Below are 26,380 nucleotides of genomic sequence, written 5' to 3' on the forward strand. Positions count from 1 at the left end.
GTTAACCACTGGCAAATTTACAAGCAGCTTTGCTTTTTGCAACAGGGTCAGCGCCGTTCTGAGCGATGACAATGTTGCGGATTATGGAAACGGGGAGTGGATCCGATCATAAAAAAGAACTGTGCCTGCTTGTCCGGATGGACGGCACTTTAGGGGGTTATGCTAATTAATTTTACATTTATTCTCAGCTGTGCCAGAATTATTCAATTTTTCTTTAGCTCTCTGAAACATTTAAAAAAAAAGAAAAAAAACACCGCTTACAGTCTTGTGGAATGATGCAAACATATGTCATAATTAAATGTAATCCCTGTAATTCGGGGAACTGCAGGTGAGAAGGTTAATAGGAGTGTGCGGCTCTGGGGCTCATCTTTGTCAGAACGTCATCTCAAAGGCAGCCCATTGGCTGTAGGGCTCGGGGTGTGTAATGAGCACAGGGCCCGGACATTAAATAGCAAGTGACAAGGACGATTCTGGGTGTGTTTGCATTAATTTACATATGGTGGGAGAGATTCTTACATTGCGTTTGTTTTATATATATATCTCACATGTATGCATTTTCATTAAGTAACCATCTGTGTGTGCGGGGGGTTTGTGTGTGTTGCACCGTCGAATGTTGGCATGATAGCGGCTGTGCTATTTATTTTCTTCACCCAATGCAATGCAGTGTGGCCCTGAATTTTCTCTGAAACCCTCCCTTCAGCCTTGTCTGGTCTTCAAAATCCTTTTCACTGCAGCACAACGGCAATTACATTGCATTTACACAGATTTTTACGGGAATAAAAAAAAAATCCGCCTTGGGTTGAGTGCTACAATAACTTTTGTTCGGCAGGTTTTTTTTTCCTTCCTGCCCCTTCCATAAACTCCCACGGCGATGGGAGAGTCGTGAAGTCCGCCCACTCGTGTCTCTAACGTCCACACCCTGGGAATTGTAGGTTATGATTTTTTGGAACATTGGACCGATTCGATAGAAACGAGCCATCACTTTTTGGCACTCCTCCTCCTCCACCACCACCCACCCACCGCCCCTGCTGCGAAGGGTTCCTTCCTGACTTGGTTGGGAAGTTTTGGAGTGTGGTCTGCGATGTTGTGGTAGACCTCGTGGACTCATTTCGTTGTTGCGACGATGTTTTTTGTGCTTTTGGTTTTGGTGCCATTTCTGAATTTGGACGACCGCTTGTGTTGCGATCGAAACGTCGTGATTTATTTTATTTTATACCTACGTGACTTTACCGAAAGAACCAAAGAGTTTGGTAGTAGGGGTTTGCATTTGCTTGGTGTGTACACGCGTGTGTGTTGAGATATACGCCAATATATGTATGGGATTTGGTCTATATATAATTAATGTACAGCGTTACGGGATGCTAAAAGCATGAATGACTCAATATTAAATGAAAGTACTGGGTGCTTCAAAAATATATTAACAACTTCCGAGAATTTGCAACAACACCACGTGACGTGCTGCTGCGTCCAGGCTCCGGAGACCACCTGGAGAAGATTCCAGGCCACGTTTTGACAATGATTGCGATCTAAGTGGAGATTGTGACTTTTTGAAGCTATTAACATACATTTGTTATGCTACAGCGTATTATCCATTATTTTTCAATTAAAAACGATAGTCCCATGTAAGTGATAACATCTTTTCGAAGCACGCCGAATTAGTATTAATTCTCTTGCGCTGATCGTGTCTAAATCTCGATGCTCCGTGTTCCTTCTTCACGGTGTACGGTATGTTGAACTTCTTTCGCACCGTACGTAGCCAACCGTGTGAATAATCCCTGCTTTCCTCTACCAATTGGTTCCCTCTACTCTGGTGCACGTGTTCAGTGTCTGTTCGAGGTTCATTCTTGATACGTGGTCCAAAAAGAACCCATCGCATACGTCTGTCTTGATTTTGTTCTCCACCTTTTGTTATTCCTTGGCTTAGTTGTCGTCTAATGTGATTCTCTGCTGGTCAATATTGTAAGCAGCACGGTATAAGTAATATTCATATATAACACGTATGCTTTCGCGACCAATATCATCCATAATAGACGTTTTTTGAGTTAGATCGCATAAATATATAAATGTGTCGTTAAAACCCGCCACCACCCGACACAGCCAACTAATAAGGGTTGTCAGGTGAACAGAACGTGGCCAATTCGTCACTGGTACAGCACACCGGTGTGTTGGAGAGCCAAGCCACAACATTTACAATCTGGATTTAAAGCTTTCGTGACTGCAAGGATTCATCTTCTTTGGTTCTTTCGGTAAAGTCACGTAGAATGAGAATAAAATAATACATTGATAAAATAAAATAACAATAATATTCTCACGACGTTTCGGCCACAACACAAGCGGCCTTCATCAGGTGAAGGGACGAGACTGTCTGGAGGACAACTCCAGCGCTGTCCTCCAGACAGTCTCGTCCCTTCACCTGATGAAGGCCGCTTGTGTTGTGGCCGAAACGTCGTGAGAATATTATTGTGTTATTTTATTTTATCAATTTTATTATTTTATTCTCATTCTACGTGACTTTACCGAAAGAACCAAAGAAGATTTACAATCTGATTACTCAGACTGTAAATGTTGTGGCTCACGTGCTTAATTCATATTTATAATAAAAAATACCATCTATTAACCATGGGAAGCTTCGCTGGGTGTCACGACTTTTTTTCAGAACGTGTCCTGCATTGAGACGTTTGGTCCATTTCCAGTATTGTTTGTGGATGGGAACCGGAGTGTCTGAAAAAAGCCAAAAAAAAGACACGCAAACTAAAGCAATACAATAATGGTTCGCACAGAGTGAACCGATTGGTGTCCTGCTACTTCATGTCTACCTTGCGTCGAGGGCACAAGATTTGTGCTAATCTTTTTTTTTAATACAATATTTGTAATTACATGTTTTCTGTACACAAGAACAAACGCACACTGCAGAATGGTGGGCGACAAAAAAACACACACACACACAGCCGGACGCGAATATCCACGATGCCCATGCATCCTGGTTGATGGCGATGGTTTGGAGAGACATCCCGGGGAAGTGGGTAAGGGGAGATAAACTATCGTCTCATTCACGTGGGAGAGTCGCGCCCGAAGAAGATTCATACATTTTCCCGATTATTTTTGCTGCCTTCCCCCATCCAGGTATTTGCCAGGCTCAACCCCTCCCTCACTTTGCTTCCAATATCGAATTTGAATGGGCTGCTGTGTCAGGGCGATCTTGGTCATGAACGCGCAAGAGTGCAGAAGCGTGGTCACCACATCTACGCCTCTATATAAGGAACGAAACGGTTAGACTTCTCCACAAATCTGACTGTCTCCTAATGAAGCCAGTTGTGATTACTGGCGAAACGTCGTACTCAGATTGTAAATGTTGTGGCTCGGCTCTCCAACACACCGGTGTGCTGTATTGGTGGCGAATTGGCTACGTTCTGTTTATGTGACAACCCTTACTAGTTGGCTGTGTCGGGTGGTGGCGGGTTTAATGACACATTTATATATTTACGCTATCTAAACCCAAAAAAAACCTCTTATGGCGCTAAATTATTATTCAACGAAAATTGCTTTTGAAGACGGAGGCTTAGGCCAGTGGACTATTGGGTCTGGCTTTCCAATGAATGTCTTTCTTTTAAGTGTTAATTGCCAATGCAGGGTTCAGGCTGCATTCATTTTCGTTCCTTGGTTGTATTTGAAACCTTGAAATTAAACAATTTACACAACAGAGGAGGTTAATTTAAACCACTTAGTCAACCATAAAAAGTGATCCCTTTATAATGAGAAAACACAACGGCAATTCATGTACTAATATAGCTTCTAGAAACATTCCACATTAGTATTGTTGTTGCTTTTGTTTAGGAAACGTCCGTTTCGTACAAATGGCTGTTTGGATTTGCAATGCGAGAAAGCGCTGCAATATTTTTTTTTATCAGCTCTGTTCTTTTTAATAACACATCCCCTTTGCGCTGACGTTACGCGGCACAGTTACGTGTTAATTAGCTTAGCGGTGTTTAAGTGGTTTCTGCAAAAAAAAAATTGCAGGTGAATGTGTTTGCATGTCGCAGGGCCATTAATTAGCCTTTGTGCAAAGCTCCTGTAATACACGAGCAACAGGGCCACATGTGTTCTTGGCAATATAACCGGAGCCTTATTTCATCCGGGTTTGCCACCTTCGCCGGGGAAAAAAAATATTTCAGCACCCGGCACACCACGTCGAGTATACATCTCACCATGGCTTTGGCGACAAGCGAAGTACCACCTACTCAAGCACTGCATATCGATCGGAAACGTCCAAATGTGTTTTTTTGTAACGCTCCATTATAATATCACTCTTGGTAACCCGTTGGCGTGTTCTTGGGTGGCGCAGCCATGCTTGTTTGGCACTTTAGCTCCTTACGCATCTGCGGGCACGCGGGGCGAATGGTGAAAATCCGCGCAGTCGTGCTAGTGAGTGTTGCTTTCGGTCGGCAATGTGGCCCTATTGCAAATGTGTTGCTGATTGAAAAATGTGCCCCCAACTAAGCGTTCAATTTGTAAAAAAGAAAAGAAGGCAAACGCATCAACACAATAACACATAATTTATTTGTATTATGCTTCCCGCGTCGCCGGTGGCATCCGAAGATGACAAAAATGTATTTCATCTCGCTCGTCTACCGGCTATGTAATTCCCGCAAAAGTGTGATACTGTGGTCAATGTGGTGTGTTTGTGCAGAGATTAGACTGGACTGCGTCTGGGCCTCTGGTGAGTGTTGATGGATCGGTTGAGGTGTGGCAACGCTGACCTCCTATACGAATGCTCTCTGCACTTGGCACCGTAATTCCATCTCCGATTTATCAGCTGGACCATTGGCCCATCCCATAATGGCTTTATTTGGACTTCGACGATAATGTCGTCCGTATCGATTCACAATGGATGAGACAAATAAGCGCAAGAATGCAGATAAAGAATAACGCAGACGGTAAGAAAACATGCAAAGTCATATGGCTGTTCATGCTGCCATGAGGCGCGACCATGTGCTAATGGACCTAATGGACTTTAAAATATTGAGTTATGTCAGCGAGCATGGCGTCTCCTTCGCGAGGCGTGTGCATCGAGGAAACCTCGTCCCTACAAGAAACGCAGGGTCCCCACACCACTCGCTCTGCAGACACATCGCTCTGCTTCGCTAGATTCCGACCTGAACGCGTTTGGGGCAGACCAAGCCGTCAGTCTTTGCACCATAAACTGTGCAGCGGTTGAGGCGGCGAGCCGGAGGATTGTCCGTCCGAGGTTTGTTGGGCAAATGGTTTCCAATTATTCGGTCGTGCTGTGGCATTTTGTTGGATTCCTTGACTCGTTCTTGTTCACGCACACGTGTGTCCTGAGGATTTATTCTGAGCGTGTCTCCCTGCCACGGCTAACGTCAGTGGTCAGTGCTAGCCGAACCGGCCACCGGGGGCCCTTCTCCACGCCACAAACTGGCAACACCGTAACTAACAGTGTGCTGGTGAAATTGGGGAAGGTGACAGTCACTGCGTGGTGAGGCCTCCATCCAATCGTGGATTTGAACCGAGACTGAACGCACCCTTCATCACCGACGACGATCAGCCCTCATGACGACACTGCATTGATAGGTCTTCATCCAGCCGCAGTGGATAGGCATCAGGTGGAACAATACTGATGAACTGCCACCATGTACGTGTGTATGTTGAACTTATTTCGCACCGTGCGTAGCCCACCGTGCTGATCGGCCCTGCAACTCTGCTGTGGCCTAGTTGCAAGGACAATAACCTGCGACCAACTTCCCTTCTTTTTTATGTTATTTGTTGCCGGAAGTACGAGGGCCCATTTTCATTCCGCTCACCCACCACGTGCTGCTTGGCTGCCTGTATCACGCGTGCGCGCCGGCTGGCGAGAAAACGGGGTCGGTGGTGGTGGTGGGGGGGGGGGGCCCACACACGTACACGATTGCGCATTTCGCGCGAGGCACCCGTGTGACATTTAGAGCGACTTTTAATGTGCGTCACTGTTAGGACAACTGATCAAGGCGCGGTTTTAATCAAAATCCCATTAGTGCGTAATTTTTGTTTTTTTCTGTAGGCCTGCCGCACGGCCGCCGATCGACTTGCGACTCCGTGAGCAGGCCTTGGGCCCGCGACGTTTGGAGTGCGGGTCTCTGCGAAGGTGCGCACTCAACCCATCTGCTCGTTAACCGTTTGGCGACCATGTCTGCCAAGTTAAATTTGTAACGGATGAGCTCTGATCTGAAATTTTACTCGGGGGTGGGAGGGGTGGGGGGGGTGATGGGAGCTGAGAGCAGTAATAAAGCATCGCCTAGGTTGGAGAGAACGGGTGACTTTAATGTGTCAAAAGCCAGAGGACCGAATGAATTTTACAGCTCGCGCTGTATATTGTATAACCTTCAAGGCTGATTATCCCAGCATCATATTGTTTGCTGAGCGCCGTCAGTAGCCTCCACCAGATGAGATTCTAAATATTATACACGCAGCCTCCACGGTAATGCCTGTCAAATTATCGCTGACATTTCCTGCTTTGTCGATCCATTTCCTCTCTCTCTCTCTCTCGCATTTGCCAAATAAGTGGAAGAAGAGAAGAGCGGTAAAAAAACCCAAAAATGTAGAGAAAAAAACGGCGTGGATCTCCCAAAAAAGAAGAGAACAAGTGGGAGACATGCTCGCAGCACGTAATAGAATTAAACATTCGTAACGATTTATTCGTAATAATGTGGCAGCAGTTCGCTAAATCTGTGAAAAAAGCGTCATGAAGCAGAGCAGGGTTGTTTTGACAATCTGGCGGTGTGTTCAAATTGTCTGCTTCTATGCGTGACGGATTCTAGCGCATTGGGGGAGGGGGGGGGGAGTTACTCTGCGAGTGCCAGCTCGTATTAGTGTGATAAAGAACGCGGCGTTATTAATCACTACCCCCAACTACACAACAGTCATTGTTTGCAGCCACTCATTGACCTTAGCAGCATTGTACTCTTAAAGGTGTCCTCCGAATGATATTTTAAATGCGTTCTTCATCGTTTGGCCTATGGCCTCACGAGCCACCGAGCGCGTGCACAATGTTCTTGTTCATGACGACCTTTGTGTGAGTGTTCTTTCTGTTTTCTCGGCTGCCTATTTGTTTCGGTTGTATTTAACAAACAAACAAAAATCTTCAATAAACTCGCACGCATGAAAATTAAAGGAGAGACAAAAACGTAGATACGAAGTGTGTACGCTTTCTGCTCCGGACGGGCGTGCCGCAGAGATAACATTGGTGGCGCCTGCTCGTCTGAACGATGTGAGCAACTGCTCTTAGGGTCTTTCGGTAAAGTCACGTAGATAGAAAAATTATACAAATAATATTTATTTTGACGACGTTTCGATCGCCATACAAGCAATCGTCATCAGGTGAACAAATACAGCAGGAGAACTGCTGCGACAGTTCTCCTGCTGTATTTGTTCACCTGATTATTTTTTTTAAATTATTATTTTTCTCTTTCTATCCACGTAACTTTACCGAAAGACCCAAAGAGTATGAATTCCTGCAGTCACGAAAGCCTTTAAGTCAAGATTTTGATGTTGAGCAACTTCAAAACCCCCGACGCGGCCCGAGTGTGGGCCGCTTCGGGGTCTCTTTTCCATTATTTCCGTGTCCCGTTCTGGAAATCGCTTCCCATGAGGCGCTCGCACAGATGGAGCTTCACATTCAATTCTTCCTCTTGTTTTCATTGGTGGGGAGAGTGGGGGTGGGGGAGAGAAGCCAAATGACGCGCAAAGCCAAGCGATTGCGATTGCATTTGCATGCGTTTCTGCGCACGCACGCCCGTGTATCACGGCGCACATTTGCAAACACGTGCGAGCTCTACCGCCCTCTTCTCAATCGGTAATTTGTGCGTTTGCACATGTACAATCTTCCTCTCCGTATATAAATCGATTTATTTATAGTGCATGTTTAACGTCTTTATTGCATGCCGTATGCACTTAGCCATCTGTGTATCTCATCAACAACCGGGTCTTAAACAAATGTACAGTTTCCATCTTTGTATATTTTAATTGCAATTAATCTAATTGGTTACTCACTCCTATCTATCCCAAAGTTTGCTTAATTATCGACCTCCCGCATGCCGCTTGACCTCCCTCTGCACTCGAGATCAAATACATTTTATTTTTTTGTTAGCGGCGGTTGCACATCTCCCGGTCTTGTAGCGACGCGCAGTCTACGAATTTTCACGAGCAAATAAACGGCGCTTCCATTCATCCTGTGCCACTTACGCAGTGTCGCCGCATCGCTGCCGTCGCGTGCGGCTAACCTGCCATGGCAACAGATATTTGATGCACCGCGTCTCTTGGGGCGCACACTAAAGGACCGAGGGATCAGAACGACAAAGCCTCAAGGGTTGCAGCAGGTTCTGTATGCCGCGCAAGCTGCCACGTTTGCATACAGAATCGCCAATTAGCCCGCGTTCGCCGCTGTTGTGCCAATGCCGGCGAGCGTCGCAACCCGCAACGCCTTGAATTCACAAATTAAATTCTGATGCTGACGAGCCAACAAAATATATTTATTGGCGCCGTCCTCATGATGGCCCCCCCCCCCCCCCCAGAATTGTATTGTAGTTTATTCTGGCTGGCTTGTTTCGTTTTGTCCACGAAGCTGGGGTGAGCGACATCAAAAGGGAAGGGGAAATTGCCTGCTCACGGCCACTGCTGGCGAAAAGGCCTCTCCACTCGTGGGAGCTGTAGACAGTCCCCTCCAGGGGGTATTTGGCCTACATTACCTACACTTTACCCCACCACACGCGGTTTTTTTGTCGATTGGCGAACTGTTACGTATTTGTGTATACTCTTGAGTGTGACAGAGGTCATACTCGAAGATGAAATTGAATCGGCAACCTTTGGATTATAAGTCCGGTCTGCTATCCATTCCACGATGGCAGCATCCCACTGTGAGCGATGTTAGGCGAGGCCTTACGTTTTGATGGCAGGCCAGAAGCATCGAGCTGAACCATTTCCCTGCTGTGCGCCTATTGTGATGTGAAGCGAAACACTCTGCCAGCAGATTTCTATACCAGCGATCGGAATGTATTTATCTTGCGAATGAAACAATTGGTAAAAAAAAAACGATGAAATCACACAGCGTGGAGGAAGGAAGGTAATGCGTAATGCTCGGGATTGATTCTGATTTTTCAGACGAACCCAGGTGTCGCTTCAGCATGTAGCAGTAACTCGCGGATTCCATTCGAGGTTTGGGCTGAAGAGTGGCAATTTGACGCTGATGGTTTGAATCTAGTTTGGCATTCAGGCTCATTTGTTCTGCGTTAATGAAACCAAATGTGAAAAATGATGCGGAGCCAACGGTTAAGCATTCTGTATTTTATTATCTCACGCAAGGACACCCCCGCGGTTGCTGAAGGCACACGTTCACTCCTCCTCAACAAATTCATCAATAACACCGCCCTCAAGAGGAAAACTTATATAATAGGCGACATTTCTAGCGGTGGCCTTTCTTCATACCTGAGAGAACAAGAGCCATTGCCCAAAACGCAGGGAGAATTGGTCCGCTACGAAGAAGGGCCATTGCCGAAATGCCCCCAATTATATTCCCTCTTCAGGGCAGCGTTATTGACAAGCGCATTGAGTTGTTTGTTACGTGTGCTCGTGCACCACTGACAAATGCATTCCGTGGGTTATTTGCTACTCAAAATTTCCGTGCGCGTGCGCGCGCGTGAGCTCCCACACGCATCGACGCGCCCTCAACCGAACTGCGCGAAGCCGCCACGCGTGCCACCTCGCCCGCCCGCTCGCTCGCCCGCGTGCCCGCCCGCTCGCCCGCGTGCCCGCCCGCCCGCCCACGTGCCCGCCCGCCCGCCCACGTGCCCGCCCGCCCGCGTGCGTTCGCGACGCGCTTGCTGCGTTTTGCGCTCGCGGGCCACCAAGCGCGTTGGGCGAGAATGGCGGTAATCTGTGGTTAAGCCCGCGGCGCGATGATGGATGGCTCCCTCTCCTTTCGTGGCGGATAATAAAACCCGTCGTTACCGCAGAGTCTCAGGAACTGCTGCCTGATAGAGATGGATGGGGGGGAGGAGGAGGAGGAGGAGGCGGCGAACATCCCCTCGTTTCCACGGTTACCGGCGCGCCGCGGCTTGCCGTGGTCGGGCGCTTCGCCGGGAAGAAAATAATAATAATATTCGAGCGTCTTTCCTGCGAATGTTCTTATTTTTACGCTCCCCTTCATGGAAAATGACTCTCTGCTCCTCGCCATGCATGCCATTAGATAAAGAAGGGTTCTCATGCGGAGCCTCGGGACGAGTTTTGCTTTTTTATGGGGGGAGGGGGGACATACAATGCGATTCTATCATTTTCAGCTGTCAATGCATTGTTTTATCCAGTCAATAAATAAATAGAAAAAGTTGGATAGGTTTTTGTTTGTATGCCCGGCTAATGGAAATGATCGAACTCGAAGAGGGGCTCTTGGTATGTTTACCACAAGTATACCATTCTTCACTAAAACTCTGCCCTCCAGAATGACTAAACTCTCTTTAGAGTGGATGGTTTGTTTGCCACGCATGCTCCGCTGTGCTGATGCCACCTCCCCATGAACACTTAGAGCTGGGACCCGCCCGGTTTTTTGGGAACCGTCTGGTTTGCGACGATCCAGCACGGCCCGGGTCTGGTTTGCAATGATCCAGCACGGCCCGGGTCTGGTTTGCAATGATCCCGCACGGCTAGGGTCTGGTTTTCAATGATCCAGCACGGCCCGGGTCTGGTTTGCAATGATCCAGCACGGCCCGGGTCTGGTTTGCAATGATCCCGCACGGCTAGGGTCTGGTTTTCAATGATCCAGCACGGCCCGGGTCTGGTTTTCAATGATCCAGCACGGCTAGGGTCTGGTTTTCAATGATCCAGCACGGCCCGGGTCTGGTTTTCAATCATCCAGCACGGCCCAGGTCTGGTGTGCAATGATCCCGCACACATCCTCGACACTGCGATCAGCGCCATGAGGGTTGCATTGAAGAACTGGCGATACAGATGGCCGTTTTAAAAATTTCCCGAGTGTCTTCTGGCGTTGTTTAAACACTCGCTTACGCATCGCTCCATTATAACAGGAGTCGTCACCTAAAGCATAAAGCCTGGGTGTGATTGAATGGGGAGGATATCGCCACTTTTTTTTTGGTGCGCGAAGATGAACTTGACGGCGGTGGTGGGCAGAGTGGAGTCTGCTGTGTTTGCGTCGCAGATTTGGTGTGGATCATTGTTCGCACGTGCAAGGCCCGAGGAAGCAGCAGTGCCGGATTATCCTAGTAGCAAAAGTAGCTACATATGTAGCAAACGGGCCCCGCACTTTCAAGGGCCCCACGCTAAATGCTTTCAAGCTATCAATTCCGGTTCAGTGATTCTGCACTTGCTCTACTACTATAGTACTATACTGCCTTCAACTTTTATGAACGACTGGGTGTTTAAGGTTAGCGAGTCGTCGTATTATCTGGTTGTATAGCAAATTAAAAAAATACAATAACTTTACCATGTGAGTTAAAAATGCGTGTTTTAATATTTATGTTTTTATTAATTTAAGACCCCTTTATAACATTTGCTACAAGCCCCGCACTAGCTTAATCCGGCACTGCGCCGAACAAGTATTGCCAGTTTCACGAGATTCAGGGAAAACGTTTCCTTGAAAGAGTGTGGACCTGCTCCGACGCATGAAGTTGCTCCCTAGCAGCGGTGTCAAGATTACGCAGCGCATGCATCTGCATGTTTCCTCTTCTTTTAAGACCCTGCAAAAGTGTCCCGCCTGTTTGTCCTGCTACTGGCCCCCCGCACAAGCTTCATCCGGCACTGTCGGGGCCCTGCTTATTGTGTGAAGCGCCCGTTCTTTCACCACCCCCCGACTGGTGAGGAAAGCTGCCTGTATGTTGGCGCACGAGCAACAGGAATGTATATAACGTTTTATTGGGGCCTTTAAAAGAGATGTTTACAGTCCCGCAACGCTTGATTTCATCAGTCACCTACGTTGTAACATTACCAGCGTAACCATTTCCGCTGCTTTATGGGCGCGAGCGGAATATTTACTGTCGCTGAATTAGTTCCAGGGGATTTAGTAATGGTGTGAATCATGGCACACTCCTGCTTAATGTTGTAGGAACAAACATTCTTTATCGGAACTTCTCTCGAGTGGGCCCCGCCGTACGATTTCACAAATCTCCTCCATCGCTGGTGCCTGCAATGCACGCCTCAATTTGCTTGGGACTTTTTTTTATTATTTAGTCAGTTTTGATCTAGTCGACAACAACCTGGGGAAACGTCGTCACGGCTTGCACGCGTGTTAAACACACACACACACCTGCAGGGCTGTGAGGAAGCCAATATGATGGCAGTACAGCAAATAGGTTGCTTTCTACCTACTTGTATAGTTTGGTGGGTGATATTGCCTTGCATGTGTTTTATTTCCTCCCTATTAGATGTATGCGAATTGAACAGTTGGTGTCATGAGACGAAACATCGACGCGGATCTCTTGCAGAGCAGTGCCAACACTTTTGTGTCAAAGAACAGCCCACTGAAGTAGACACAACAGATCCACCTATGAGATCCCTTAAAGTGACTTCCGGTACCACAAACTAGGGGGCAGAACTATCCCACCTTCTTTGCCAGAGAGGGCGCTTTTGTTTGTTATCATCACACGATAGTCAAACAATATCTATTTTTTTATCCTTAAAGCTTTAATTTAGCCAAATGAAGTGCAGAATAAATTTGATGCAATGTTTTTTTGTGTGCGTGCGGTCATTGTTAACTGTACTTAGACCATCAACGCCAGATACTTGAGAACCTGGATTTTTTTTTGTTAATCACAGGCAGCTGTCTGGATTCTCACCCAGAATCTTTGTGGTGCAGGCTCAGCACTCTGTCATCTTTGCCACCATGGGCACCTTTAACCCACTTCGGGTTGGGCTTAATCTGTGTTCCTGTGGATTTCGTGAGGTTTGCTTCTGTTTGTAAAAATATATAATACTCATTAGGCAATTGCTCAAACGTGAAAAGAGCAGTGTGTCGATGCTATGGTGAGGGTTTCCCGAGTAAGCAAGGAATTAAATTACCAGACCGGGTTTATAACACTTCCAAAAAAATCAATGAATGTAAAATTGTATTTATACGCTTGATATGTCAGAATATTATTATAATTTTAAATTGTAAGTAGGGCCTCGGGGTGCCATGCAAGCACCCGTCAGCGTGTGAATTATGCGTATTTTGGAAACGAGGAGAGAAAATCGATACTACTTTCGTGAATTAACTCAAAATGGAAAATGATGTAATGCCACTTAAATACCTGTAGACTGGGGGGAGGGGTAGGGGGTCTGTGTGCTGTGTGTGTTCAATACATTTTAATCTATTGATTGGCATGCTTTTCTACCAGGGCACAGGACACAGTTGGACAGCGTGAGGTTCGGTCCCAGAATACAGATGCGCGCGTGAGACATGGGATGCTTCGTCATGGGTTTTTTGTGTTGGAGGTAAAAGTAGCAGTTGCTCATTTAAAATCACTGCAATGATCCTAGAATGACCTTGCACCGATGAATGAGCGTGATCTCTTCGAATCTTGAAAGAAAAGTGGGGTTGAGTCCGCTGAGTACTTGGATGGGGGAATTACAGGTAATACCAGACATTGTTTGCTTGGGCTGCCGATGTCTAGAAGATGGAAGTGTTAGAGCGCTGCATTCTTGAATCTATATGTGCAGAGCTTTTAAGTGTTACACATTGAATGCAAAAAAAAACCCTATCAAATTGGCCAAACATCCCAATGAAGGACTTCTTTAAAAGGGTTTTGGGACTTTCTCTTGGCTAATAAAGAGTGTGTTTATTCAGTACGTGACGATGGGGGAAATGTTTCAGTTTGCAATGCCAATTTGTGTTGGCAATCAAATTTTTTTTAATGGCTACTGATGTCAGACGCTGCCGTGGTGTGTAATGGCCAGAGCATACTGGACTTGCAGTCCAGAGGTCGCCGGGTTTGATCTCCCGCCTCCTCTGTCCACCCAGCAGATATGAATGGGCACACCACATTCACTAGCTTGGTATGTGGCATATGGGTGGGGTGAAGTGGGTGTACACCCACGTCTTCCAAAGGCACCTGGCCTGCGTGGATGAGTCGAGGCCAAATATCCTCTAGGGGGGATCTCGAGAGCCCCCGATAGCCGAAGCCTTTCCGCTAGCAGTTGGTTTAGCAAAAAATTGCAGGTCTGCGCCCTTGCCTTTACCACTTACTGATGCCAGAATGCCGAAGTACGAACTTGAAGTTGTGCAATTGTCTCGGCAATTTTGTTCTGAAAATCACCCCGTTGTTTATTAGCAGTCACACGGTTTACAATCGCAGTAATTGGCTGTCTGTCACGTGCTGCTGCTGCTGCTGTGGCTACAGTGTCAAGAAATCCCTGAGTTCCATTTGACCTTCAGGTGGGTAAGTCAATTCAACACAATGCTGCAGGTGAAAAGGGCTATTGTACATTTCTGGATAACTGAAGCGACACTGGCCGCTGCGTCCAGCGTGACGGAAGAGGCACAGCCATAGATTATTAAACATAAGGGCACGTTGTGCTCTTCCACATCATTAAGTAAACACCGGTGGTGCACCCATGGTTTATTAAACATGGACAAGCAACAGTTCCTCTTTGTGGTTTTGCAGTGACACATAATGGCATTATTATGAATGTGATGTTAATATTTGCACACTTCTCTCTCGTGAAACAGATATGTATATTCTTGGTTCTTTCGGTAAAGTCACGTTTTATATATATTATTTTATTGTTTCCCTTCAACGTGACTTTACCGAAAGAACCAAGAATATGAATCACTGCAGTCACGAAAGTTTTAAATCAAAACAGATATGTATGTTTATTATTTCCCCAGGGAGGCCTCCCTACGTATAATCAAGGATATCAGCCAATCACATCGGTAGGAAGGTCTTTCCCTGAAATTCTAATCGTTTTGAAAATGACTTGGCATTGTATATTTTTAGTCTCAGTTCTGCAATGGGTTATTAAAAAAAAGTAACCACAAAGCGACTAACTCTTCTTCATACTGTGTTCAAGAATAAAGTGAGCCTTGAGAATCTAGTTTAATTAATGCGCAGTTAAATTGCTCGGCCACCAAAACTCTCTTGAGACGGGGCTGTCTCTGTGCTTTTGAGCCACGGGCTGCAAAGAAAGTGGGGTTGATTTTTCAGCTAAAACATGATGTGTTTAGCACAGCTTGCCGTTAAGCGACCATAAGCGTGCCCCAGTGTGTTCACGGTTCCTTAATTGGCCTGCTTGCTGTGTGATAATTATCAACGCCTAAAATCCAATACTCTAGGTTATTGAGCGTACAACAGGAGGCATGCAGCTTGTAAACCATAGAAGGTGTGGCTCGTTGCATGGATGTTGAATGAGCCTGTTCCTAAATGGCGTGTATTGAATGCGTGGTTTGCTTGTTTGAGGCCCCCGTGTTTGTGAGTCTGCGCGAGCACCAAAAGGGGGCGAAGGCAATTTAATGTCTGCCCGCTGTGGTTGGGGCAACTTGTTTGGCTGTGTTTTGTGTGTAATACGCCTCGGCACCTCTAAAAGTGCAGCAAATAATTATTGTTTGAATAATTGTTTGAATAATTGATTGAATGGGATTTTCCACCTCCCACCCACCCATATATATGTTTTTTCTTTTTAAGTAATGAAAGCAAGTCTCGAGAATGTAGTTTTACTGATATACTGTTCAATTGCATGGATACTAAACCCTCTTGAGATCGGCTTTCGAGATACAAGGCACTTACACAATCCACGTGGCACATACAAAAGCGTTTTAGCTGACGCAGGGCCTAGCTGTTGCGTTTTTTACTTGTGCCATCAGCCGTCTTGCTCTTCTCATGCTTCATTCTCCCAGCGCAAGAATTGATATTTTTGTTGTGTTAATTTGTCCAATACCGTGTTATTGAAGGCGCATCGAAACGTGGACAAGCTCGATTCGTGAAAGTGAACGGGGTGCACCCAACCTGAATTCCCGCAGCGAGCTCGCGTCTGCTGGGGACATCGCGGGTCGTGTAGCTCCGCTCTCACACAGGGGGTTGCCCTATTTTAGTTTTGCCGTGCTACCCTTGGAAAGGGTCGGCATGTAACAGGCTCAACATGCTACAGGCGAGTGGTCAATTGACGGCTTCTTATAGGTTTATACATTGAACATTTTTTTTAAAAATGTATTTTACCAGGTAAGTGCCCACTGAGCTATATAGCTCTTTTAAAAAAAAAAGGTCTACTCACTTAGGTCAACTTCAGGACCTGGTTATTGTTTAAAAATCAATGTCGCAACATTACCTAAGTATTCTTGGTTCTTTCGGTAAAGTCACGTAGAAGGGAAACAATAAAATAATAAAAATATAAAACAATAAAATTCTCACGACGTTTCGACTGCAACACAAGCAATCATCATCAGGTGTGAAAACCACAACAACATGTGTTTTTTTAATTTTCTTGTTGTGGTTTTCACACCTGATGATGATTGCTTGTGTTGCAGTCGAAACGTCGTGATAATTTTAATGTTTTATATTTTTATTGTTTTATTGTTTCCCTTCTACGTGGTGACTTTACCGAAAGAACCAAGAATATGAATCCCTGCAGTCACGAAAGCTTAAAATCAAAATTACCTAAGTAATTTATTTTGCCTTGGGATTATGTAACCTTACTCTTTGGTTCTATTGGGTAAAGTCACGTAGGTAAAAAATAAAATAACAAAAATCACGACGTTTCGGCCACAACACAAGCGGCCTTCATCAGGTGAAGGGACGAGACTGTCTGGAGGACAGCGCTGGAGTGAATATATACTATAATATATACTATTTTTTACCTACGTGACTTTACCCAATAGAACCAAAGAGTTTGTATCCTAGCAGACACGAAAGCATTAAATCTAGAATTATGTAACCTTGTTGAAAATTAAAATTTTTGTTTGATTGCTTCCCTCTGGTTGTAAAGTAAGAGATGGGGAAGGGTGTGGAAGGGGTCACGGGGGCAGGAGCTGAGTCTACAGAGCCGCATGGCGTCTAGGAGGGCTGGGAAATTAATTGAGCCGTTTCGTGCCGAACCAAGAACGGCGCAGCACAGGTTGGGCCCGATTTTTAATGACCGTGGAAAGGTAGCATTGGGTGATCGCATCACGAGATCTTATATACTATAGCATTACAGCCTTTTCAAATCTTTTTATTTTAGACTGTTACCTATCCAGCCAGACTCATATAAAACTATGGGCCGAGGAAGGCGCTTCGCAAATATTTAGGTGGCAGGCTTCAGGATCATTTTGAGCGATGTTATCTATCCCCATCAGCATTGCTGGAGGGAACTGAGCGGCATGTTCAGGTGACCTGCTTGACCCAGCCAGACAGTAATGTAAACTGTGGATGTGATGATCTAACAAATGTGCTCTGTGGCTCTACGGCATAGTTCAAAAGGTTTTGAAGTAAAAAAAAATACACACTCACTCACTACCTCCACAAAGATGAAATTGGAAATACGGTATTTGTATTTGTTGCGGATTTCTAGCCTTAAGTGTCCGAAACAAGTTTATAAAGAAAACTGTGAAGGTTTATCTGACTTCAGTAGTGAGGCCCGGGTGGTTTCCGACTCTCCCATTGATCCACTGAATTATTCATTTTCGGTTGACTTGCAGCTCTAGAATTTTGTTGTTGTTATAATTTCTCAACATGCATTTGATTGCTGTTGGCGTACATAGCTTTTGGTCATAAGGCAGACCAAACATTGTGCTTGTAAAGCTAATTAATATTTGTTTTTGGAACCTGCTTGTCATTTTGTTTTGTGGCCACCTTTTATTGATCTGCACATCTTTTCGGATGGAATAATGCCAAGTGAGAGCACAACATACTGTACATTGGTACACATATTCTGACATATGCATTGTGAAACATGGAGATAATATTTCAAATATGGGATCTCGGTAACATGGCCCATGGGTAGCGCATGTTGTATGTTCTTGAACTTCTTTCGCACCGCACGTAGCCAACCGTGCTAATTCGGAGACATGTGTCACCTTTTGCAGGGGCTTGGGATTTTAATGGAGTGGCCACCCTGGTTAACTCTGCGGGCGCATTAATCGTGCGCACGTGCCATCTGCTTTACAGTGTGACATTAAAGATCCCATGATGTATATAAATATATATGAGAGGGAAAAAAAAAACGCCAAGCAGGATGTGTGTGCTGGGATCGTGGTCCAAATTTGATGAGTCACTTGCACGAGAAATTAATAAATTGGAAAAAGCCACGAACTAATGCCCGCTGGCAGGTTACTGTTGCATTCATCTTGTGCCGCACAGGGACAGCTGCCACCAGTGGGGGGCGGGGGGTAGGGCTTGGGACGGGTGGGGGGGTCCGCATTGGATAGACTGCTGGAGGGCGCCTCGACAAGTGCTGCATTGGAGGCGCGGTGTGAATGTTAAGTGTTGGCGACGATGACAACCTCGGGCCGGGTTTGAAAGCGCCTTCGTTCAACTCGGGTTGTTTCACGGCCGCGCAAGTGCTCGGGCGTTTCCCATTCGGCAAAGTGATTTGTCAGTGCTCAAGTGGCACGGCGATCACTAACTCCTGTTGGGACCGCGCTCTGCTGCTTTGTGGTGATAAATTCCGAGGCCCGGATGCGATCGATAAGTGTTGCTGAATTATTCGTTGCATGCGCAGTGCTGCACGACCGGTTGGAGTGTTTTAGACATGTTCTCCATCAGTCTCAGGGCTCGGTTATGTTTTTGCTTCGGATCAATGTTGGGGTGGACCGACGATTAAGATTCACGCGGAGCTTGTTGGTGCACTTTTGTACGAAAATTCGGGCTGGTGCTCTTGTAGCCGAAGCAACAACAGTTGAAGCACCATCATCACAATCATCACAATTGTCGAAAATAATCCCAATTATCTTCATCTGCTTAATTTATCAACCTCATCATCAATCGCTCAACGTCTTATCCGCGTGTGTGAGAGCCTCTATTCTAGCGCTTGCCGAAAAGTTTGGAGCGCCGAACACCTCCGTTACACAGGCACGGGGCAAGAGGGAACGTCGCGGACCGGGACGCCAAACGTGCACTTGAGTATGTGTGGAATATTCTTAGTTCTTTCGGTAAAGTCACGTTGAAGGGAAACAATAAAATAATAAAATATATATAACAATAAAAATTGTCACGACGTTTCGACCATAACACAAACGGTCGTCTTCAGGTGTGTCGGTTTGCATAAATTTATTTATTTTTTAACGGTGTATTTATTTATTTATAAAAAAACGTTAGCGCCACGCGCAGCGATTTGGCAGTTTATTTAGACGGACTAGTCCATCTATGTTCTGAAAAGAAGAGGGGGGGAGACGAATTTTTTTTAACCGCCTCTACGGGGAGGGTTTTCACATAACTTTAAGATCCTTCAACAAACTCCGGGATAAGAAGGCTCAGCTGATCGAGTCTCTCACCTTCCTGAAGAGATGCCGCGACTCTGGGGTAATACCAATCGCATTTACACTGACCTCTGCTGCTGTAACTTCTTCTAATGCGAAACGAATTCTTTTCAAAACTAGCCTAGCTCTTATCTCAGAAAAAATCAGACTTATACGCACCGAACTAGATCAGTTAGACAAGACACTCTACAAATCAAACTTATCATTGACGGCAACAATGTCCACATCGGATTGGGAACATGTAGACAATATGACTGCCTCTTCAACTGCTACTATGTCGACCAAATGTAAGGACAACCTGATTTCCAAATTTAACCTCCTCTTCAACAAAAGACCGGACCCACACACCAAAAAGTTAGACGTTAACAAAGTCGTAATTAATCGCAGTAACAGTTCTATTTCCGATGGTCTGAAATCCGTTTTAGCTAAAGGTCTAAACTTTGCAGTCACACCTAAACAAATACCAGTTAATGATATAATTGCCCAAGTAGACGTTGCTCTCAGGGGCCTGGGTCACATCGCTGCAGACGTAGCAAGATCTGAAATCGCTGCAACCCTAAAAAACGCCAAGTTGCCAGCTAGCAACCTCATCAAAGATGAGCGTTTTGAATTATATAAATTAAAAAAGAGGGATGATATTGTAGTCCTCTCAGCTGACAAAGGCAATGCTACTGTCATCATGGATAAAATAGCATACAACAACAAAATTAAAGAATTACTCGACGATGGTAGTTATACAAAAATAAAATGAGATCCCACCAACAGCCTCGTCACACAAACCAACAAAATAATTTCTGATTCAACCGCATTAATTGATCAATCTAAACAGTTTTCATTGAAACCTTCTGCTGCCAGGCCACCAAGATTATACGGCTTACCAAAAATACATAAAGTAGATACACCCCTTCGTCCCATCGTCTCTACTATCAACTCCCCCACCTACAAACTGGCTGGTTTTTTGTCTGAAATCCTGCGTCCTTTCACTGGAAAAACCACCTCTGCGGTACAAAATTCTACTCACCTGGTATCGACAATCAAGGGTGTTTCCCTGTCCCCAGACGACCTGCTTGTCAGTTTTGATGTAGTTTCCTTATTCACCAAGGTTCCTGTACCTGACACCATTGCAATCATTGAAGACTTGGTTCATCAAGGACTAAACACTGAGGTACCCCCCCTGGTGAGACACTGTTTAACCAATACATACTTCACTTGGAATGGAACTTTCTACAAACAAACTGAGGGCACCCCAATGGGCTCCCCCCCATCTCCGGTTATAGCTAACATTTTCATGGAGAAATTTGAGACTGACGCCATCCAGACTGCCACTCTGCGCCCAACCTTATGGAAGAGGTACGTGGATGACACTTTTGTCATCTGGCCACATGGCCGGCCTGCTCTAGACCAATTCTTCGACCACATCAATTCCATACACCCAGCCATCAGATTTACCATGGAAGTAGAAATAGATGGCAAGCTACCTTTTTTGGATGTCCTAATTAAAAAGAGACCTGATGGTTCAATGAGCCACTCTGTCTACAGGAAAGCTACCCATACGGATGCTTATCTGAAACCGGATTCCCACCACCATCCATCACAGAAGAATTCTCTCATCAAGACTCTGTATCATAGAGCCCAATGCATATCCGACCAGGAACACATAGGCAGTGAACTCGAGCACGTACACCAAGCTCTTAAGGCTAATGGTTACTCCGACTATACAATCCGCAAAGCTATCACTCAAACCATGAAGAAGGACCCTCTTGAGGAGCCTTTCAAAACCATCACTTTACCCTACATTGCGGGGATCACAAAAAAGATCTCCAAAATCTTGAATAAACACAAGATCCAGGTCCGTTTCAACACATTACATAAAAATCCGTGATCTGGTTCCGTCTGTAAAAGATGTGATTCCGGACATACAATACCCTGGTGTCTACAAACTAAGTTGCCTCTGTGGTAGTAGTTACATTGGAGAAACCAAACGCCATGTCTCGGACCGCATTCGTGAACACAAAGCAGACCTTAAACACGGTAGGACCAACACCTCGGCCGTGGCAGATCATTGTTATAATTCAGTAGGCTCGCGTGACATTGACTTTTCCAAGACAGAGGTTCTTTGTAAGCCATCTGGCTACCATGAGAGATTCGTTCATGAGGCTATCCACATATACAAGCACAGAGACAATTTCAACCGAGAAGATGGATTCTGGCTTAGCAATCATTGGAAAGATTTGATAAACCATTTCAGGTCTTAATTGATTGTTCACGCTTACAGTGGCTTTCAGACAGCATAAAAAAAAAAAATTCGTCTCCCCTCTCCTCTTTTCAGAACATAGATGGACTAGTCCTAAATAAACTGTCAAATTGCTGCGCGTGGCGCTAACGTTTTTTTATAAATAAATAAATACACCGTTTAAAAATAAATAAATTTATGCAAACCGACACACCTGAAGACGACCGTTTGTGTTATGGTCGAAACGTCGTGAGAATTTTTATTGTTTTAAATATATTTTATTATTTTATTGTTTCCCTTCAACGTGACGTTACCGAAAGAACTAAGAATATGAATTGCTGCAGTCACGAAAGCTTTAAATCAAAATGTATGTGTGGAATGTTCCACCGTTGGCCCTCTCAGTGCTCCCTGCACGTGCCACCCCTTCGTAGCACGGTTGCACGATTGGCTGAACGTCTCCATCGTCATTCTTTCCCCACCACCCTCAACCCCTTGCACACTTTTGGGCCATGCCACAAATTGTGGTCTGAGGGTCGCGGTGCAATGGGTGCATATTTTGCAGGGAATCGGCCGCACATTTAAATTTCGAAATTGCGTAATTGGGCCTTCACTTTACAACAACGGCTGTCATTCAACCAAAAGGTCGGCCAAAAAACATCCTCAAGAATTGGGGGGGGGGGGGGGGAGCATCCCGTGTCTAGCAATTAAGGGAGAGAGCATGGTGCCTGGGAAGATGAAATCACGGGAGGCGTGTGTAGTATTCCAAGAGAAAGAGGAGAAAGATGAGGTGGATGCACGCCAGTCCGGTTGGCGAGGTGATCATTCCAGTGCCGTCCCCTGGGCGGCTTAGTTTCTGAAACTGTCGAAAATCTCCGCGCATGTTTGTGAGCAACACGACACGGGGTGGCAACGGTGCGGTCTTGGCAGTTGACCCAAATGTCTGTGTCCCCATCATGTCTCCTCGGATCAAGGAAGCACACGGATGGAGGGATGGAGGGAGGGAGGGGAGCTGCATCGGTGCTGGTCAGTCGAGATGCGTGCGTGAGTGGCTCCAAGGAAACACTCATTATCAACAGCCGGGTCCATGAAAGTCACAAAACATCAACGTTGGGGAGAACATTAATCGAGCAAAAGGCGCGACAGGGTTAAACGAAACCCAGAGGCTAATTATATCGCCAGGAGCGACGCTGGGACGTGCGTGGGAATTGCCGCCTGCCGGTACACATGTAAACCTTCCGATGATTATGTCGGGGGCGAGTTTGGACGAAAGGTTTTTTAAAAGCATTCGGGCAGAAATTGTGGTAAGGTGGGAGGTGGGGCTGAGTTTTGCGAGCACGATCTGGATTGTTCTCCTGTGCAATACGAGGAAGGGCAGCCCCGAGGCTGAGGGAAAACAATGAAGGAGCTTCATTGTTTCCGTGGACAAATCCCTGTCTCGGAGAGTTCGCGTCCAATGCGGCAACACACTCTCCGTGTGCGAGTCTTGGCAGCAGATAACGGGGGTAATTTATGCTTCGCATCATTCACAGAAGGCGAAGAGAATGAGCAATGTTAATACAATTACTCGCGCTGCGCTGCCTCGTCTTGACTTGTCAGCACGCGAACGCAAGCCGCGAATCGCGTGTGCCTGAATCGATGTGTGTGACGGTTATACTGTGTAGGAACCTCCTGGTTACACCACCAGCCCACAGGGGATTATTGTGCCCGTCCGTCCGTCGTGCATCCAAAAATGGGAGGGGTGGGGCTGGGTGGAGAGGGGAGGGTGGGGAGGGGCTGGGTGGGGAGGGAGGGGCTGGATGGGGAGGGGAGGGTGGGGTGTAGAGGGTGGGGCTGGGTGGGGGGTAGGAGGGGTGGGGCTGGGTGGGGAGGGGCTGGTCACCCCGTGGTGCCCTTATAAAACTCAACGTTTAACCTACTCACGCCGGCTTGTGCCCGCCCTCACAGTCGGGCATATTTGCGGAATGCACCACGTGGTGCCGCCGTTGACCCTGGCCAATGACCGAGCAACCCAACGTTCCTACCAGCTCCCTCCGCAGGAATGTGTTACATCACCCTCGCAACCGCCAGAGGTGCTGCATGCACCGCAATGTATAATACATAAATATTAATAATGCATTTGTTTAAATTACGTTGCAACCCGAATCGTGACATTTTATAAAATAATCATTCTACCCCTAAAAAACTTACAACTATAAGTACACATAATGATGGCCAGAAGCAAATGTTCCAAATAGTTATTCACTTTAATTGGTCTGTGACTAGTAAAAGCAAAGTGGTAAAGCCAAGCATGGGATTCTTAGTTTATTTAAACGTTTTAACTCTGGGAAGAGCTCATTGAGCTAAAAACTTCAGTGTGACCTTTAAGGCTTCACGCTGGTGAGATGTTAAATACCTCACCTGGTATACAGGAGGTCGTGGGTTCGATCCCGACTTTGATGCCTGTATATTTGGAGTTGAGATGCTCTACACGTAGACATGTGGATTTTTTTCTGCGTTCTCCGGGTTTTCCCTCCACATTTAGAAACATGCAATACATTTTCACATGATAAGCCACTTCGTTGAGCTATCATTTGTGGTCAGGTCGCTTCTGAAAAAGAACTATATCGCTCAGTGGGCCCTACCTGGTAAAATAAAATTAGTTTAATTATGAATAGTTTTTAGGTGAGTGGAATCCCTTAGAAAAAGGTGGAATGTGTCAAAGAGAACATGCAACGCCGATAGAGAGCAATGGACTCAGCTGATGTGCAGGAACTCTGGATTGCTGCATCGCAAACCTATGAGGGATGGTGACGACTTTGGGAGGTCTTCGTCCAACCGTGGAGAGATCATGGCCGATGATGATCGTGATGATGGGTAAAATTCACGACTGGAACATGATAAAGTTATCGCAACTCCAGAATGCATCGCTTTAACAAATATTCTGTTTAATAGTTAAAAATGGCTTGTTTAATTTTGTATTGTCCGTAAAGACCAGTGCAGACAAAAACATATATTGCTGTACTGTACTATGCTCCAACATATACACTCCCCAACGTTCAACCCACACTTCGTATTCTTTGGTTCTTTCGGTAAAGTCACGTAGAATGAGAATAAAATAATAAAATAAAACAATAAAATTCTCACGACGTTTCGGCCACAACACAAGCGGCCTTTTATTCTCATTCTACGTGATTTTACCGAAAGAACCAAAGAAGATGAATCCTTGCAGTCACGAAAGCTTTAAATCGAAATGCCACACTTCGTAGTTTGGTGAAGGATGGTTAAATAACCCTCATGACCTGTACAGCATGGGGAAGCCCTCAACTGGCAGGAGACTGAAAAAACCCCTATAAATTATTCTATTTCGAGCAACTTCATTACGCTCTTCCTAGAATATAGGGCATTATATATTTATATTTACTAGTGAACATCACACATTAATGTCTGATTCAAGCTAATTATTCCGTCGGATCTTTCACTATTCAACCAGGTGTAAACCCCATTGAGACGCCAAAGCCTGTTTTCCAAAGTGGACCTGGCTTGCAAGCCTATTTATTGCAATTTATTTCACATTGTTGCTGAACATTGCTCAAACAAAAATGGCTTTTCTGTTTCTCTTGCATTGCCTACAAGGCTGGTCACATGGGGCCTCCCCGTGGCACGAGTTTAGCCATCAGGTTGGGTTGCCCTCGTCACCATGGTTAATGTGCACTGGAAGATGTCAGCTAATGTGTCCTGGGATCACAAAATGCAGCAACAGTGGCTTAGTGCTTAGACTAAATTAACAATTGCATTTCATCAGTGAGGCTGGCGAGGGATGTTATGGCATTAAAATGAAGAGACAAAAATATGTGAATAAAAATACGAACAAAAAACATCCCCCTGTATGTATAGCCATTAACAGACTGCGCTGTTAGCGGGCACCTATGAAGATCGGCACGGCGCGTGAGCGAGAGATGTGGCCAGGACCACGCCTGACTACATTTGTCTAACCCAGTGCTGATGTTCAACCGCCACTCTAGCCAGGTACTGGGGATGCCCAGGACTGGTTCACATATTTGTTACTGATGTTGGTTGAGCAGCAATTTGGATTCTGGTTTGCCAGGTTTGCAGTGCAGTGCGCTGACCTTCACGCTGCCGTTCCCCATGTAAACAAAAAAACAAAACCGATACGGTGCGTGCAAAATGTTCTTAAGTCTTGCATTGCCTCATTGCTTGGGCCATTTAACGCACACGGCGCGTCAATTACGGGGATGCGAATGTCGATGCGGAGAAGAGCATTCTGCACAAGACCCAAGTTCACTGGCGTGATCCTCCGGTGAGTGGGGGGTTGGGGCCACGAAGATCTGATCTTGCAGTCATCTCTAGGGTGAAATGTTAACTACCTCGCCTGGTATGCAGGAGGCCGTGGGTTCGACCACGACCCCGACGCCTGTTGTATATTTGTATATTTGGAGTTCGCATGTTCTCCCCGTGGTTGCCTGGATTTTTCTCCAGGTCTTCCGGGGTTTCCCCTCCCCATTTATCAACATGCGTTTAGAGTATTTGGCTGCTATACATTTCTACATGATGGGCCACTTCGTTGGGCTCTCATTCGTGGCCAGGTTGCTTCTGAAGAAAGAGATATACAGCTCAGCGGGCCTTACCTGGTAAAATAAAAAATAGTTTTAAAATTAGTTTTGATCTTATCAAACTGGGCCCCAATGAAGGCAACCAATCTGACATCAAGGGTGTTCTGCATTCACACT

General features: G+C 45.8%; 2 protein-coding genes across 10 annotated transcripts in view; one reads left to right on the forward strand and one right to left on the reverse strand.

Moving 5' to 3' along the window:
- HYI (hydroxypyruvate isomerase (putative)) overlaps positions 1–26,380 on the reverse strand; it is a 170,795-nt gene that overhangs the window by 96,056 nt on the left and 48,359 nt on the right. The gene's annotated exons all lie outside the window — the stretch shown is intronic.
- LOC116948983 (receptor-type tyrosine-protein phosphatase delta-like) overlaps positions 1–26,380 on the forward strand; it is a 614,820-nt gene that overhangs the window by 74,860 nt on the left and 513,580 nt on the right. Inside the window, exon 1 of one of the 9 annotated variants that reach the window (XM_076071857.1) lies at positions 6,054–6,139. The exons of 7 other annotated variants lie outside the window; for them this stretch is intronic. The gene's annotated coding sequence lies outside the window, so the exon portion shown is untranslated. Of the gene's footprint in view, positions 1–6,053; positions 6,140–26,380 lie in introns of those variants that run through there. One more of the 9 variants, XM_076071864.1, reaches the window with a different exon arrangement.

This window comes from Petromyzon marinus, chromosome 35 (assembly GCF_048934315.1).
Source record: "Petromyzon marinus isolate PM22_M1 ecotype Great Lakes invasive population chromosome 35, UKy_Petmar_22M1.pri1.0, whole genome shotgun sequence".
NCBI classification, from domain to species: domain Eukaryota; kingdom Metazoa; phylum Chordata; class Hyperoartia; order Petromyzontiformes; family Petromyzontidae; genus Petromyzon; species Petromyzon marinus.